General features: G+C 46.2%; 1 protein-coding gene across 2 annotated transcripts in view; it reads left to right on the forward strand.

The window, feature by feature from the left end:
- The window catches only part of AP3B1 (adaptor related protein complex 3 subunit beta 1), a 1,836,520-nt gene that overhangs the window by 1,281,591 nt on the left and 540,510 nt on the right, over positions 1–14,419 (forward strand). The window lies entirely within an intron of this gene.

Here is a 14,419-nt window from a genome sequence, read left to right on the forward strand (position 1 = left end):
TTGCATCTGTGCCTGCGCTGTATTACAGACGCGGGCGCAAAGGTAAAGCAGCTGACAGGAGGCACAACTAAAAGGTAGCGCACTGTCAGTGTGTCCCCTGAGAGCAGCCCTCTGCAGGGTTTAGGGGGGGGGGGGGTCTTATGGACACCCCAGACATCCCCGGTCTACTACTTCATGCTTGTATTTTTGTTGAAATGGCAGGATTTCTATCTCTTTCTTGAAAAGTAGATATAATAAGATTGCACTAGTGGGGATGGAGTTGAATTCCCTGGTTGCATTTCTTGAAAAGGACTGTTTTGGATCTTGGCTTTTTCAGCTGGAGATTATCCTTGCATTGTCTGCCAGATAAAGTCAACTTTCATGCACTCAAAAACATAGAGTTACGTGGGAGGGAGGAGGCCTCACTGTCATCCATAAGTCCTGACTGCACCATCAGGAAGAAAGTGACACTCAACTCCATGGAGCTACTGATATGCCATTTCCCACTCTCCGTAACTCAGACAGCCACTTTCATCTGCTCAACTGGCCCCCCGGGCAGAACAAAGACTTCATTGATGGATTCTCAGATCGCCTTTCCACCACATCCATCCAATATATCCATGCCACCCACTTGGGAGTGTTTAGCCTCCCTGATAACACAAGCTCAAAAAGACAAGAAACACCCTCCTCAACCTCATCAACCCACTCAATATGTGGTGGTACAGCATGTCACTCAGCCAACACACTCCAAAGGCCACACCCAATGCAAGCATACCATACTCCCGGACTCGACCAACCACAGCATTATCCTGATCTCCCTGCTCAGCAGTTTGCTGACTAATCAAATTCAGCCCAAAAAGAAGATCAAATCTTGAGATCCTTAAAAGACGTGCCATCAACAATCGAATGCATGAACTCATCTCTTGCGATGCCAACTCCAAGTCTGATGCCAACACCCTTCTAAACACCTTCCGTGATTTTTGGGGAAAAACTTTGTGATCGTTCACACTTCAACAAAAACACACAGGTGCAAATCTAATTCTTCAGCACCCTGATACTCTAAAGAGCTTGCTAAACATAAATGTTCCATGTGAGAGGAAATAATAATGGAAGAAAAACGAATTGCAATGACTTTATCAACCAAAGTCCTTTGGCGCAATGCTTAGACAGCTTTTCACATCATTACAAAGTACCATACCGAAACCATCAATCAAGCCACCAACAGAAGCAGAAAAATGTTCAAGACACAAACGTCATCAACTCCCTTATGACCTTCTATCCCACACTCTACAGACAAGTGCAGTGCCATCAACCTCTTTGTTCAGTGAAAGATAAAGATGATCCAGCAACAGCAAGCCTGCTTCTTCTCAAACACCCACCCCTTATGGAGTCCCACATGGTCATCCTTCAAAGCCTTGCCTCTCACAGAACTTGCTGACCTACTAAACCACATCCCGTGCATTTCCAATGAAAATGCTGTTGTATTCTCCTACCTCATCAAAACTCTCTCCATGAAAGCTCAGCTCATGGTTTTGAATGGCTCCCTCACTCAAGTCATCTTCCAGAAAGCTCTCTAAAGAGGCCTGATCTTTCCACTCCTAAAACAAACAAAACTACATTAGAGCCTGGTTACCTGGATATCTACTGAACCATCACTCACATACCATCCATCATCCAGATCATTTAAAAAGTAGTCCCCACTACTCCAAGATCACATCAGTGCTAACTATCTTCTGCATGACTACCAGTCTGTCTTCAGATCACTCTGCAGCACGGAAGCCACTACCCAGATTCTCTATTGTAATTCACTGGCAATGTCCTTCACTGCTTCTCCTACCTTTCCAATCAAAATCACTTTGTTCATATGGACACTTTCAGGTCTCAAAAGATTCATGTCCGCACCAGGCACTGCACCGACCCTGCAGAAAATGTGCATTGCCAGCACTTTTGCACGTTGGAGCTTTCAAGGTGTCTGTTGCTTAAAGAAATGTTCCCTTTGGACTCTTGTATGCCTTTCTGCTGATAGTTCTGAAGAAGACTAGGACCCATTCAGCTTAAGTCATCCTACTGGCTCAGAGTGGGCACAGAGAGCATGGTACACCAAACTCCTGGGCATGAGCATCTGTTCTTCACTCAGGCTGCCTCTTCGGGAGGATCTCTTGTTAGAGAAGCATGGCAGGGTTCTGCACTAACCCGGCACAACCTGCACCTCCATGCTTGGAGTTTGAGCGGCAACAGTTAAGTGCTTTTGAACTTCCTTCTGAAGGTATTGATGCCATCTTGCCAGCCAGGCCTCATTCAACAAATTCTTTATACGCCTGCTGTTGTGATAGGTTTGTAGCCTGGTGTGCTTCTGAACAGATATACCAACTCCTTTCCAAGCTGTCGGAATTTTTATGGTCTGTGTTGTCTGTAGTCCAGCAAGGCCTTGCTATGATCATGGTTGAAGGGTACCTGCTAGCTATCTAAGCCTTTCTGCGGTTTCTAGACCACCCATCATTATTCAAATCACCAGTTGTGATGCATTCATCAGAGGGTGACAACATATGTTCTCCCCCTTCTCCTTTTGGTCCTCACATTCCTCATCTCTCATCTGCGCATCCCTTTATCCTCTCTACGGTTGTTCTCATCGTCTCCTTACTCTCCAGACAGTATTTCTTGTCGCCATTACATCAGCACAGTGGGTGAGTGAGTCACAGACTCTATAATAATAATAATAATACAGAATTTTATAGAGCGCGATCAGTTACCTCTCAAGGAGGTGTCCCGGCGCTGAACGCAAACTGAAAAGCAAATACCGAAGTGTAAGTCAGCCAATTAGCGAGGTTGGGTGAAGAGCCAGGTTTTCAACATTGATTTAAAACACGATTCAGAGGGGGCCTGTTGGATCTCAGGGGGGAGTGAGTTCCACAGCCTTACTACATTGGCCGAGAACGTTCTGCCACCCAGCCGGGCCCTTTTTACTCGAGGGACTGCTAGCTGGGTCCGGTAGTTGGAGCGAAGAGAGCGAGCCTGCGTGTATCTTGGCAGTCGATCCCTCACATAGGTTGGACATGAGCCAAACAAGGATCTAAAAGCTAACGTAAGAGCCTTGAATTTAATCCTGTGGGCAACAGGTAGCCAGTGAAGTGATCGAAGATGCGGAGAGACAGAATGCTTGAATGGAATATGCATTAACAGTCTCGCAGCCGCATTCTGGACCACTTGCAGACGTTGAGTTAAGTATTTGGGCAATCCCAGGAACAGGCCATTCGCGTAATCCAATCTAGATGTAACTGTCGCATGGATTACCGTTTTCCTGCAATGTGTAGGAAGAAGTCGCAGGATTTTGCGAAGATTCCTAAGTTTACCCAAACAGCAGCCCATCAACTGTTGTGTGTGCGAAACAAAGGACAAATTGTTGTCCCATCGCACTCCCAGATTTTTTGCCGAGGGACTGTGAGAAGGGGGAGAGCCCATTGCTATCGGCCACCAAAGCTCAGAGGGGGGCGGGGCGCCTTTGCCAAAATGGAGCACTTCCGTTTTATCCACATTAAGTTTTAATTTATTAGTATTCATCCAGCGCGCCACATCATGGAGACAGCCTTTGAAATTTGACAAGGCTGCCTCTGACCCCTCTGCATATGGATACACAAGCTGAGTGTCATCGGCATAGGATACTGCCTTGACCTCCCAGTTAGCGATAAGTGTAAAGAGTGGGGCCATATAGATATTAAATAATAGTGGACTGAGCGCCGAGCCCTGAGGTACGCCACAGCCTAACGGCTTGGGTGTAGAAGAAGCGGTCCCCAAGGCGACCTTCTGGGTTCAATGGGACAAGTATGAATGTAACCAGGCCAGCGCTTGATCCTGTATGCCCACTTCTGACAGTCGCATCAACAGCCTTGCGTGATCGACGGTGTCAAAAGCCGCCGAGAGATCCAGGAGCACCAGCAGAGCTGAGTCTCCCGAATCCAACGACCATCTTATTGACTCTGCCACCTCGATCAAAGCTGTCTCGGTGCTGAAGCCCGGTCTGAAGCCTGACTGAGTGTCGTGCAGAATCTTGTTGTCCTCTATGTATCTACTAAGTTGCCGCTGGACAACTTTCTCCAGCATCTTGCCCGGGGCAGCCAGTTGGGAAATAGGGCGAAGGTTGCTGAGATCCTTAGGATCACATTAGGCTTTTTCTTTAATGGGAGAAGAGTAGCATGTTTCCATATGTCTGGGAAGACCCCCGAAGAGATGGACGTATTCCAGACGTGTTGTAAAGACGGGGCCACAAAATCCGCCATTTTGCCCCACAGATTGGGGGGGCAAGGGTCATCCGGCGAGCCTGACTTGCAACGCCTTAGTTCCTGCATAACCGTGGGCAAAGTTACTGGTTGAAAGCAGGTTAGCGGACCGTTTATCAGCAGTTTGGCAAACTGATCTGCTTTCTCTGTTGCTACCTCTGGGCCAAATGAATCGTAGACACTCTTAATCTTCTGGTCAAAGAAATCCGAGATTTTATTGCAGATAGTGACCGAAGGCGGTATCTCCCTTTCAATGCAACTAGGTTTGAAGAAGGACTGAACCACCTTGAAGACTTCCTTGCTGGAATGTTCTGCCTGTTCAATTGACGCTGCAAAAAACTGTTTCTTTGCTTTTCGGACTGCCTTCTGAAATTTATGGGAGGCCACCTTATAATGAGTTCTTTCCTGGGTCCCATAATTTAACCTCCACAGCCTCTCTAAACGTTTGCATTTTGCCTTCTCAGTTCTAAGGTCCTGTGAGAACCATGGGGCAGAGGGCGAATCCCTTTTGGACACAGCGCGTTTAGCTGGAGCAGTGGATGAAATCATATTTCCAATCCAGTGATGAAGCCGCAGAGCGCCAGAATTAGCGTTCAGAGTTAACGTGGGTTTGTTTTGCGTCCGGACTGAGCCCATAACGGTAGGGACAAGCTTCGTCCATTGCCTTTTCATAAAAACTCGTTTGCTTGGCATTGGTCTGTCAGCTACCAGATTTATTGAGAAAGGTAAAAGCAGATGGTCAGACCAGAGTAGTGGCATGGGTTCTTCCATCATCACCCTTTCAATATTGGAAAGGATGAGATCGAGTGTGTGACCCGCTCTGTGTGTGGGTCCCTTATTAATTAGGCTCAGATTTGCGGCCATCAGGGTGGCCCTAAGTATCTCTGCTTGGGCACAGTCTGTTCTGTCCATATGGATGTTGAAGTCCCCCACTACAAGGAAGTAAGGATGGAGGAGGGAGCTCTGCACTATCACGTCCAACAGGGCAGTGAGATTGGAATCATTCCCACCCGGTGGGCGGTAGATAACTAAACCTGCTAAGGATGTCTGAGAGCCCACCTGAATACAGAAGTGTAATCCCTCCATGCCCGCGATCAGCATAGTGGTAGAAGATGTTAATGTGAACTGATCTTTAATTATAGCAGCTACCCCACCACCTCTTTTTCCACCCAATCGGTTAGCGAGACACATTGTGTAGCCCAGGGGCACTGCCAAAGCTATGGCAGTCACATTATCCTCACTGAGCCACGTTTCAGTCAGAAATAAAACATCCCAGTCGTGGTCTTCCAATAGCAGCCAGATATCATTGGCGTGCTTCGAGAGGGATCTGCAGTTCAACAGCCCTGCTCTAAGACTTCTATTACTGAGCGGTCTGGACTTGCGGGCCCCTTCTCCTTCTCATTCTCCCATGTACCACACGTTCCACAAGTACGATCGAGGGGGAGGGAGCTTAGGTCAAACCTGTGCGAGTAGCATCCATCATCTGTATTGAACCTCCACAAATCATCTCGAGACCACACGATCCTTTCCCTATCTGTGCTATTTCGAGCAGCATGCCTGGCCCTGGCCGCAGACTGGTCGCGGACGGGCGCAGACGGGCGCAGACGGGCTTGCCTTTGGCGCGCCCGCTGCGCGTTAGCCAGGGCATCAGTTTTAAGCGTGTAAGGAAGCAACAGCTAGAGCGCTGACTGCCGTGCACCGGAAGTGGTGAACTCCCTCCACATCAATCGGGACAACACCCGTGGTGGAACGGGGAGGAGCACCGATCACGGCAGTCAATCACAGAGGGAGAACCAGGAGGGTCAACACCTTACACTCTTCTAATGTAAACCAAAAATCACAAAAACTTCAGTGGAATAATGGTTATAAGTTAAGTAACCCTACCAGTGGCCTAGAGAAAGCTAGTAAGCCAACCATATTGTATGAGGAAGCCTTCCCCATGTTGCATGCTTCATGATCGACAAATCTCACGCCATCCTGGCAAGATGATATTACCAGGGTGGACTCGACCTCAGATGTGAGATAGTTCTTGATAAAGTGTTACAACTAAAAATAGCTTCTAGGTAGGCCATGTAGGTTAAATCGTGTAGGTTTATTTAAGACAACTCTTAGTTACAGGTTACAGTTCCAAAGGTAAAAGTATTTCCCCCACCAGGAGCAGCATCCTACTGCTCAGCCATCTCTCTCCAACTGACACTCTCCCAGGTCAGGCAGTCACCAACATTAAATTACCTTACACACATCGACTGAGCAGCAGGTAACAGTGACACTAGGGAAAGAATGCATTACATCTAGATCAGGATATAACACATTCCCCCCTTTACAAAATAATAAAATATATATCACATCAAGAAACATAAGATAGAAATGATAAAATAATTCAGGAAATCCCAAACTCAAAATGGTTATCTTTCAACCCTCATTCAAGAAGTAAGCCAAGAGGGTCTTCCAACCCACACTCATCCCAACGCAGGGTGTCTTGTAAATATAGAAACAAATATTTAATCTCTTCCATCATCACTCATCCCAACACACAGCATCTTTTGTATAACCACACTATAAAAAACATGTTGAATCTCTTCCATCGGCACTCATCACAAACAGGACAGCTTGCACATAACAACATGGGTATTTTCAACCCTCCCCTGAACAGTAGGCAAAGGGTGTCTTCCAACCCTCGCTCAACCCAAACAGAATACTACATGAAATTAAACTCAACAAAACCAGGAACTACTCACCCTCACTCAGAGTAGGCAAAAGGTATCTTTCAACCCTCACTCAAACGATAGGTAACAAGTATCTTTCAACCCTTGCTCATCCCTACACAACAGGACACTACTTAAATATAGAATCATGTAGGAACAGGTCTCTTTCAACCCCCAACTCACGCGTAACAAAATGGGTCTCTCTCAACCCTCATTACAGCAATAGGTAAAGGGTATCTCCTAAACCTCGCTCATCCTTGAAACAGGACACTACCTAAAGTTAGAACCACTTATCCCAGGCACTACAGGCAAACACATCTTCTCCACAATACTTTGCAGGACCAGGCCCACTATATATGAACTGCTACCCTTACATAACAGGCTCTCCTCAACTGGAACAAATTCACTTAACCAGAATAAAAGGGTTAATGATTGCCATCTCTGATACACAACTCAGTACTCTGCCACTGGTTCCCTCAGAACACACCACACATATATGTAACCCAAACTTGTAGGAAATACAAAATGTCCACGTAACATGGCACAATATTCCACAAGTTATCATTTGACTACCATCCAGCATATAACTGCCATTCAGCATTACATATCCTGCAATTCCTACATGACAACATAACCATAGTAGGTAACACAATGTTCAGTTCTCCGGTGAGCGATTTTCCACCCATTCCTCCCAGGAGGCAGGTTCCAAGAAATCAGACCACAAATATAAATTCACCATTGCGTCCACTGACCACCATGCGGGGCTTACACAGGCTGTGCTGCAGAATGTTCCCTGTTCAAACTGTTCAACTTTGTAGAAGCTCAGTATGTAGCTGCTAAATTTCTATGGTTTTGGATGAGTGGAATCCGAGCCTAACTAAATAACATCCCTGTAACCTTTGTTTTTTCCAAGGAATTTCTAAGGTTTTTTGTAATTCGATTTCCGAACTATAATGTCCCTTTTTCTTCTTTTTTTAGTGAATTTTTAAGTTTTATTAAATATTATTTTTGGACTGTAACCAGTAACCTTTGACAGTGAGTGTGTGAGTGAGTGCATGAGTGTCTCTGTAGGTCTGGCAGTGGGTATGTGAGTGGCTGAGATGGTCTGGGCTGGCTGCATAAGTGTCTTACTGGGGGTGTGAGTGGACTTTGAGTGGGTTTGCAAGTGTGAGTCCGTCTTTGAGGGAGTGCATGAGTGTCTGAGTGTCTCTGCAAGTGGGTGTGTGAGTCTGTGAGTGGGTCTGTGAGTGAGTGCATGAGTCTCAGTGGGTCTGTGAATGAGTGTGTGAGTGTCTGAGTGCTCTCTATTTTGCCCTCTTCTGCTTTGTTTTGCCTTTCCTGCTTGTGTTTCTGCCCACTGTTTTGCCTTTTCTTCTTGTCTTGTTTTTCTGCCCACTGTTTTTTGCAATTTTCTGCTCATTTTTCTGCCCTGCCTTTTCTTCTCGTTTTCCTGCCCTCTGTTCTTACCTCTTCTTCACAGGTAGGTAGGCCGTGCGGCCCTCCTCCTGGGCCAATTTAAACCCCGGGGATCCCATTCCCCTGGGCCCGGCCTTAATTGAATGGGAGAGGGAGGCTGCGTGGCCCGCCTCGCCAGGCCAGTTATGACCCCAGAGACTCCATCCCCGGGGCCCAGCCATAAACAAATGGGGGGTGTGGGCTGCGCAACCCCCTTCCCTGTTCAGTTTATCTTTATTCTTTCATAGTATGTTGCTTCCTCAGAAAAGAATCCCTCCAATAATAATTTGAAAAAATATTCAATCTTCCCTACTAGAATTAGTATCCCCAGGACACCAGCCGTGTACCAATCACCATCTTCAGGGTCCTGATTCTCATAAGCAACATTCTATGAAAGAATAAAGATTTATCTAGCTATTGAAGAAATTGGTCATAACTTTTGATCATTATATGAACAAAAGAGACATTACAGCATAGATGTTCCAACCACAGAGATAAAATATATGGAATGTTTCCCTGAAGCTCAAACCCTAATGAAGTCCGAATGGATGAAACGCGTTGGCTGGGCTGATTAATTTTGCAATAAGACAACGTAACTCTGTGTCTTATAAATGTTCCCCTTTGGGGTGGAGTTTCACTAAAAGCACATAGTGCGGAGGAATGTTTTGAATGTCAAGATCCTGAAAACAGGAAGGATACATTATGTTGATTTGGGTATATTGTTTAATGTCAGATTCGTACCAGATAAGATTTATATTGCACTAAGATAAAAAGCGCACCTGGTTAAATATAAATATATATATATTTTGACGGGGAGGGGGTTATGAAAGCAGGTGGTGAGGTGTGAAAGGAGATCATGGAGTGTGCAGGTGGGACAGAGGTGTGAAGTGTAGCACAGCACGCATGGAGAGAGGAAGAAAGCAAGAAAATACAAGCACTCCTTCGGAGTGCTAAAAGCAATAGAAAAATGTTATCTGAATGTGGACAGCAGAAGCATATTAGTCACCCGTTCATAAAGATTGTAAAGAAGCTATGGTCTATGGCAGGGGAAAACACAAGAAGTAGAAGGAAAACCATTGAATAAGAAGCAAGAAAATGAGAATGACAAGAAACCCTTACAGTGATACTCGGAAGGCTTGGCACAACGGCTACTCTAAGTATTGGTATTGCCCACAATAGTTCTTTGGACACCAGACAACTAAAGCTGTCTGTGGGCGAGAGTCCAGTGCTTAATTAATTTGTATTAAAAAACAAAATGTACCAGAACGCTCGTCAGGAGGCCACTGCAGCATGCACCATCCATTACCCCTGCTAGTGCTGCCAATGACGGTACCAACACAACTACTAACAATCGCACTCCTATAAGGGTGACAATTCCGGCTATTCCAGACCCCCAAAGCTATAAGAATGTTTTGAGCAGCAGGTATTAGTCATTTTTAATGTGTAACTGTAGCAAGTGTTGATGTGCTGATCTCTTAATTAGACTCTTGTGTTGATAATTAGGTACCGGTGTCAAGAATCAGAAACCACCTTCTTAAATTAAGCACTGGGCGATACCATAAAAGACTGACCTGGGTCACATTGTTTGCATCTTTGGATTACTTATGTTGGTCTAGTGCTTGTATCTAGAAACTCTAAAATGGTACCAATTAGCAGACAAGGAGTGCCAATGGGTTTCAGTTATACAAGTTTCTGATAGCTACTTCTAACCACAGATTCTTCTCCTTGTGAATACTCCCCAGGTGACAGGCTGGATCCGAAAGTACCTCTGCAAATCAGTAGGCTGTTTCATGTGGTTCCGCGCCAACATTATTCTACATTTGGAAGTAACGTGCTGATTCGCATATAAATGCAACTGATGCACACTGACTTCCATTCCTTTCTTTCCACACATTCAGACGCAGATATGGACCTTCTCTTTGGTCTTTTGACCGGAGTTTCATTGCAGTTTCATCAGAAATTATCCAGTGCGCAAGGAAAGTGTCACTCTCTAAAATGATAGGGTTCAAACCTTGCAGGGACTGGTTCAAGCCATATGCTGCATGATCAGGGTATAGTTCATGGGGCCGAATCACAGCTCCAGGGCTTCTGGTCACTGCGCCTGTATGAGCCCGAAAGGTATTTGGGAACACAAAGAACTCTACGGCATCAAGCACATGAAAACTCTGCGCCGTGACTGATCAGAGTCAAACGGAAGGTCCAGTTCCTGTGGCAAGTCCTCGTCATGGTCAAAGTCTTTGGATAAATGAAACAGAAATACAAAAAATCAAAATGGGAAATGGCCCCTTCCTGTCTCTAGAGAAGGGCGTGCGGGTGTCATCTTGCCTCTGGGTCTTGCTCTGATCTCCATCAGACCCTATTCCGTCCTTGGTCTTGACCACACTGACCTTTCAGGTCTGTAGGCAGTGTTGCAGCAAGTGGAAGCCTTCAGGGAAACTATGCCAGGGATACTTTGCAGTTGACTGACTCCCTCTGGTGTTCACTTAGGCCCCAATGATCTGCACTGTAATTGCGGAGGAGCGTCTCCCCACTGAGTCAGTCAGGGTAAAATAAAATGATAATGTAGCAGTTTTATAATTTTTTCCCCTGCTGACTGACTGAGCCAGCGAGTCTGTGCTGGGTCGCGTCGGGTCGGGCTGGGCCGGGCATGGCAGGGAGGAGGGGGTTGTATGCACTGTAAAGTGCGCCCCTCTGTTTGGTCGGCCGTCTCAGGGCGGCAACAGAGATGCACACTTATGTTTTTCCAACCTGGCTGTGTTGCACAGCCGAGTTGGAGAAATGCAGCAGGCACTGTCTGAGCAGCAAACGAGGCTGCTCAGACCAATCCTGGTCCTGCTCCTCATGTGAGAGCAGCGTCTGGATTGGGTGTGCTGGTGTCCCAGGGACTGCTGGGACACTCCGGAGACTCGTTGGCTGCAGGAAAGGTAAGTTTTTTGAAAAATGTTATTCCTTCTCCCAGTCCCCACACCGCCCCCTGCTCCCCACTGGAGTTTAGTGGCGGCCCCCACTGAAGGTACACCCTTGGCACCGCCTGTGTCCCTTGTTTTCATTTCAGATTCAACACCAACTCCGCTGCCTGTTTGGGCGCTGGTGCCATCGCCTGATCTGGTGCCACCCGCATCGTCACCAGGGGAGGACTTAAAGCCTAAGGTACTATCCGTTTCCTTTGTACACTTAACAGCACTATAGGGGAGTGCCTGGGCCTTTACAATTATATGCCTTTTTCACCAACAAGCTAGACACCCTTAATAGATGCCCATTTCAGATAATACGGGAGGTTATTTTTTCCCCTTGCTCGCTATATTGGTCAAATTCTCATTGAATCACTGTTTTCACTACATGGGTCTAGAAACTATATACTTTCAAAGAAATCATTCTCTCCTAACTAATACTATTCTTACATGATTGAACACTATCCAGTTCGGTTTTGGGCTCTATTATCAGTTAGATGTCTTATTTTTTTGGTCACTTTTCACCATCACACTCGCTTGAGGGCAGTTTTCATTTGCTTCTTGTCATCAAGCTTTTTAATAACATAAATGTTTTATATGTATTGGCTGTAGCCTTGAAAAAGTCAAATTGACGAAACGTGTTTGCCTATTTTCATTTGTACTATAAAGGAATAATGAATATCGGAAGAAAGTTGGAAAATAAAACGAGCTTTAATCACTTGAACATTTGAAGATTTATTAGTGGATTTACTGACTATTCGAATTTGATGTACGTGTGCTTCGATATTATTGTTTATAAGTTTCCCGCTCTGAAACTGTTGTTCCAGGCTGGGCATTTTACCCTTGTTTGGCAGAGAGATTGTACCATGTGAGCACCAGCTTATGGACAGTTATTACATTTGTTTATCATTTCACCCCCTTACTTTGGCCTTTATATAGATGTAGCAAACATATGGCATAGTCACTGTAGTTTTGTTTTCATCTCACTCTGTAGAGTCTGGTGTTTCAAGCTTGATCCAGCAGGTTCAATCCAAACGCTTTCCCTACCACTCCACCCAATGAGTCCATGCGAATGCAAACTTATTTTATACTCGGTAAGTCTTGCTGTTCGGTCGGTCATTCACAGCTGTCTCATTGGCTGTTGTTTCAATGCACTTTGGGATATGGTGGTTCAGGTTTTGCCAGCTGGTTCAGACAACCTTCGAGCATCTCTCACACAGTCTATTGAAGATGGCTAGAATGTGATAAAATTTGTAATACGATCAGGACTGGGCATGACTGATTGCTGTGACGTGCCATAGGTTTGTTCAGGGACATCCAGAATCTTTAATAGACATGCCTTTTGAAAGATCTTCCCTTTTTGAGGATAAAGCTACTCAGACTTGGAGCGCTTTAAAGAGAGCAGAGCCACAGCACATTCCTTGGGCTTGTCTGCTCTCATTAGGCAATTCCACTAGCAATTTGACTCCATCGTGAGTACTGTCTAGGTTTTCTGTCCATCAACACCAGACTCCTCTTTCAGCCGACTAGGCTGTTCAGCCCTTTTGCTGCTGAGGCCATGGTTCCCAGAGGCATCTGGGTCAACAGTGGAAATGCTCAGCTGAGTCCCCCACACCTCTGGCGGCCTCAACTGCAAAATTGCTTTAGTATGCCCTTGCCTGCACAAAGCCGCCCTGTTGGAGGCAGGACCGGATATTTCCTCGGATGGTGGCCCACCGTCACGATGGACAAGTGGGTCCTGCAAATTGTCTGCGTGGGGATATGTCCTTTCTTTTCTTTCTACTCCTCTGTACCTACCACCGCCTTCAGGGCCATCTGTCCATTTTACGGCAGGAAGTGCAGGCCCTCTTGCCCAAAGGGGCAATAGAGAGGGTTTTGACCTGGAAAATAAGAACTGGGTGTTTGTCTGCTACTTCCTTGTGCCGAAGAAGGACAGAAGCCTTTGTACTATTTTAGATCTCCTGCCTCTCAATGCCTTCTTCCGGAAGGACAAATTCAAAATTCTAAAGGACAATTCAGGATTCCAACGCTTGTCCAGGTCCTGTCTGCCCTCGAACCCTGGAGATTGGCTGGTGGCATTAGACCTGCAGGATGCTTATTTTCACATCCCCCTTCTTTTGGCCTGAAGGCACTACCTTCTGTGTTCGGAAGTCCAAGAGAATTTTTAGTTTGCGGAGCTCCACATTGGGCTCACCAGCTTCTGAGGTGTTCACAAAAGTGCTGACACTGGTCGCAACACATCTACAGAGGTCAGGGGAATGAGTCTTCCCCTACTGTGATGACTGACTGCTGAAGACAAGCTTGCCACAGGCAGTCATCAATCTCCTCCACAAGACCTCTTCTCACCACTGGGCTTCACGATCATTGAGCCAGAGTCACACCTGACCCTTTCATCAGAGCCATTCTGGATATGGTACGGTTTTCATTCGTAGAGGAGAGTCCAGGACATTCAGACTGATACTGATGTTTCAACCAATGACTCTGATCTCCATGTGGATGACTCCGAGGCTGCTGTGATTGTTGGCCTCCTTCATCCTGCTTGTGTCACATGCCTGATGGCTCCTGGGGGCTGTGCAGTAGGCATTGAAATTTCAGTGGTCACAACATCAGTGAAAGCTGATGGATTATATCCAGAGTTCGGTGGAGAATGCGAATGATCTGCAGTGATGGCTACAGACCGCAATTGGGTCAGTTGAAGGTGTCTCTTCTTAGCCCACCCAGACCAATCATCGTCATGAATGCATCACTACCGGTTTAGACAGGCTATCTAGGAGAAGAGGAGATCAGACTCCACATCAGCTGGTTGGAGTTTAGTGATTCGCTTGGCGTTGAAAGCGTTTCTGCCTACCATCAAAGTAAAGCTGATGCAGGTATTCATGGAGAACTCCACAGTCATGTGGTACTTCAAAAAGCAGGGTGGTGTGGGGGAATTGGACCCTGTGGTAGGAGCCCTTGCATCTCTGGATGTGGCTGGTTCGCGAAGGGAATCTGAAAGAAACACGTTAGTTAGATTCCTCACCTTAGAATAATCCCCAGGCGTCAGACTGGATCCGGA

Source organism: Triturus cristatus, chromosome 2_1, assembly GCF_964204655.1.
Source record: "Triturus cristatus chromosome 2_1, aTriCri1.1, whole genome shotgun sequence".
Classification (NCBI taxonomy): Eukaryota; Metazoa; Chordata; class Amphibia; order Caudata; family Salamandridae; genus Triturus; species Triturus cristatus.